The sequence below is a fragment of the Diaphorina citri genome, unplaced genomic scaffold, assembly GCF_000475195.1.
Source record: "Diaphorina citri unplaced genomic scaffold, Diaci psyllid genome assembly version 1.1 scaffold4403, whole genome shotgun sequence".
NCBI lineage: Eukaryota > Metazoa > Arthropoda > Insecta > Hemiptera > Psyllidae > Diaphorina > Diaphorina citri.
The window spans coordinates 5,352-9,419 of NW_007381802.1; the positions used below are offsets into that span (position 1 = coordinate 5,352).

The 4,068-nt window shown below is 33.1% G+C and overlaps 1 long non-coding RNA gene across 2 annotated transcripts; it reads left to right on the forward strand.

The window, feature by feature from the left end:
- Positions 1–511: 511 nt before the first annotated feature.
- LOC103521020 lies at positions 512–3,605 on the forward strand. 2 transcript variants are annotated; one of them, XR_003394642.1, is made up of 4 exons: positions 522–540; positions 1,518–1,520; positions 2,433–2,627; positions 3,445–3,605. It is a non-coding gene; the product is annotated as an uncharacterized LOC103521020 (long non-coding RNA). The 2 variants fall into 2 exon arrangements; XR_541963.3 differs by lacking the exon at positions 1,518–1,520 and having other exon boundaries at positions 512–540.
- The last annotated feature ends 463 nt before the right edge of the window (positions 3,606–4,068 follow it).

A 4,068-nucleotide genomic window follows, 5' to 3' on the forward strand; every position in this document is an offset into this window, starting at 1 on the left:
TGAGGTAACACGTCGGCAAGTAGCAAGTCGCAAGATGCTACGTAAGCATGATTCTTCAAAGGACCAGAACCATTTATTTCAAATGAAACCTTCCTCACTGAGGATACATGTTGCTACTTGAACCTCTGGAAGTACAGGTAGTTTACTTCAACACCACCAGTCTGAGTTTGTTAGTTGTACTTGTGATTGTTTGTGGGAAAAAATATTTTTTGATTAACCTCGCAGTTTCATTTATTGTCACATGTTGTTTAGGTTGTTACTTCAATGTGAAAGTTCATGTTTCTTTGAACAAGATTCAGACGTAAAGCAGTAGGCATCTTGCGACTTGCTACTTGCGACGTGTTACCTCAAGTGCGGAAACGCGCCTAACACTCCTTATCCTAACTTTTATCTTCTGTTCCACAGTAAACATCAAGAAGAAGGAAGGAGGATCCAAGAGCCGGAACCTTAGGAACCTGAGAACCTCTGATGAGGAAGAAGAAGACGCCTGAGGAATTGGCCGAGGAAGCCGAGGGGAAGCCGACCAGGACGAATTTACAAGTGAGTAGCGCGACTATAGAAAAAAGAATAGCTTCAGCTAAGAAGTGAGCGCGAATAGGATGAGATAAGCCATGGATACTGTTTGTGTTAGCCGGGGCTTTTTTTATTTCAATATCAAAATATCTACCTATTTCTAAGATTCGGATAGCCCCGGGCCTCAATTGTGTCAATAGGAAGTAATAATAATAAGGTTTATTTAGTTTCTTCATATATCTCATCGTGTTTCCTATAAGTATATGTAAATACTTAAATACTTTGTAAGTGAATATAGGGTCTACCGAGTCGAATTAGCAAGTGAGTAGCGCAAACTAGGAACTAGATAGCGCGACTAGGAAGTGGATAGCGCAATAAGAAAATGAGTAGCGCGACTGGAAGATGAGTCTTGCAAGTATTCAGGGAAGAAGAGTCACGCAAATATTTATCTAGGGACATTTTTCCGAGCCGCCATTTTTAGCCGTTTAATTACTTAGGGGATTTCAAAATCAGGCAACATCCTACATTTAGGGTTAGTATTAATAATAACTAATTAACTAATAACTATTGCAAACTTTGTTGGACAATATTATTAGAGGTAAATAAGGACTCGGTTAGCCGAAAAAAATCCCTTAAAATTTGACTTAATTTGAATTTTCCCTTCTCCTCTCTCTCTTTCCTCTTGTTCTTTCCTTCCTTCTTCCTTTTCTTGTTTTCTTTTCGTCTTGCTCTCTTTGATTCTTCCTTTCCTATATTTCTTCTCTCTTTTACATCTTCTCCTTTTTGTGTCTTTTCTGACACCCTTTTTCATTCGCATTTTGTTGTACTTTTTTCAATATTGTTTTTACATTTAAACATTTTCTCTCTTTTTTTGCACACTTCTTGAACAAACATTTACCCATCCCTCACCAACTCTCTTCCTTTCTCTTCTTTCGTCGTTTTCTTTTTCTTCTTCATCTGTCTCTATATATTTCTTTGCTTTTTCATTTTGTTCCATTTACAAGCTGGTAATTATCATTTGATTCCGTTAACTTCTTTTCCCCTGTCTAACAAAAAATCTTCTTCTTTTTCATTCATTTTATTTCTATAATTATTTTTTAAGTGCAACCTTTCAGCTGTCCAACTTTTTTTTTCTATCTTTTTATTTCGTTTCTCTTTAATTCTATATTTCTCTTTAATTACCCGTTCGTTTTTCACGCTCTCCTTTTCAACTTTTGTTTTCTTTTCAACCTTGTCTATCTATTTCGTTATTTTCTCTCGTGTCTGTTCTTTTTTCATGTATTTTTTTCTTATTCTTCTTAGTCTTCTTCTTTTTCTTTCTTTTTCTTTTAATTTCCATCCCTTCACTTCTCCTTTTCACCTTGTTTATATTTTCGTCTATGTTATCCATACTTTCATCTGTTTCCCCTCTATCTTTATTCACACTTTTTCTTCTAACAGCACTTTTATCAATTAGGTTAAATAATAATTTATTATATTTTCTATTTCCAACACAGTTTCTAACACTTCTTTCATTCTCTCTTTCAGCTCTGTTTATCTCTTCTTGCACTTGAAAAAAGTAATTAATTTTACTGGGTTCGATTCCTGGTGCTTTTTTGGACTTTCTGTATCAACTTTGGGATATCCTTAGTCTCGTGAGAATAACAGTTCTATTATTTTATTGATTAGCTCTTCGAGGACCCCTTTGAAAATAGAAACTTACATACATTTCACGGAACCCTTTTAACACAACTTCTGCTATATCTTCAATTGTTTTGTCTATATTTTCTACTCTACCCTCTAATACAGATTTTATGTATTCTTTTATTTTCACGCTATCTCTCTTTCGGACTCTGTCTAAATCTGTGTCTGTCTATTTTTCTCTTCTGTCTTCTTTAACTCTTTTCTTCTTCGCCTCTCTCTTTTCTGTTCTTTTCCAGAATTCAAGAACACGATCGAAACTCAAATTACCGAGGTCAAAACTCAGATCGAAAACAATTGCTCCATGCAATAGACCCTCTCCCCCCACGATATTAGATACCCACCCACCCACCACTAAATTTTAAAACTTTAGACAATAATACACCCCCAACAGCTATAAAACTTCTCTAATCTCTTCACACACGGATGGAAAAGTAATTGTGAACAATATTGCATTTCGCTATAGTGTTATTTTGATTTAGTTGTTTGTCAATATATCCTCTCGTATTGCATTTGAGAGGAAAGTTAGTCCCAAGCTATTTGCAGTAAAAATTAGATTATTTTGTTTTGAAGCAATAAATAAAATTAGTTCTCTTTTTTCAAAACGGATTGAATTACAACTTTTTTCATGTTTGGGATACCCCCATTTTGTATTTTTCATCAAACCATGCATATCGTTTACACTTTTTTCCGTTTTATTTGAAAAGAGTTGTATTTTAATTTTGATTTATTAGACTGGTAGTTTGTTTTCAAAACAACTGTACATACATAACACATTATTTAGAGTTTTTTTTTCTAAACTTTAGTTTCTCAGTTTGAAATTAGTTGCCATTAGTTGAAAATAGATTGTTGGCAAACTGTAAAATATTTTAAAGTAATTATGTCTCTTGGTGATAAAAGTTTCTAATGGTCGCTTGTGTTTGGAGGGTTTGGTAATTTTATTTTAGACTGTACTCATGGCATTTTTTTTTTTTCTTTTGTTTTCTAGCTTCATCACATTAATTCTTTGTCGAATAATTTGTGATTAGTGGAGGGTCATTAAAAAATTTATGTAGATTTTTTTCGATTGAAATACCTTTTTTATATTACCGCAAAGAATACATAAACTTGGAAAATGATACATCTATAAAACAACTTTCAAATTAGAAACTCTAGTCAGATATTACCTACATTTTTTTAACTTCACTTGATAAATTTCAAAATACTAATTCACAATTTCTAACATAGCCTCTCTTGTCTCCATTTCCACAGGGTTTAGGAACACAATGGAAAATCAACTGAACGAACTGAAAACTCAAATAGAAAGCCGGTGTAGCGTCCAATGAATTCGGCCTCCATGGTCTTGGAGTAAATCCGACCAGAAGTAATCTCCGGCAACGTCGCAATCAACAAGAAATCTGGCAACATGGCAAGAAAACAACGATCCGATTTGTGTATTTCCTTTCATTCCTTCTGTCACAGTATGCAAAAAAATATTTAATTGTTGATTATTTTTAAAATAATTGTTATTAAATATTTATATATTTCTGTATTATTATACATTTTAATTAAATGTCAGTGAGTGTTTTAATAAGCTCTTTTTTATTATTATTAATAAAAATAAATATATAATAAATGAATGTACTCAGTTTTATTTAGATGTTATATTTTCCTCAAATAATGTTTTTGATAGTGTTATGCAAAACCAAATTAATATCTTTGGGGGGCAAACTAATGGTGGCAGTTGGCTCTCTGATTTTGATATTTTTTTACTTTTTGACCTATTTTCAAGGGGGGAAAATAGAACCAATCTGAAAGTCTAATGCTTCAAATAATTTCTCCTGCAGTTTCCATCACTACTATCAGCAGTCTGGATTCAACTTGGGAAGTTACTTG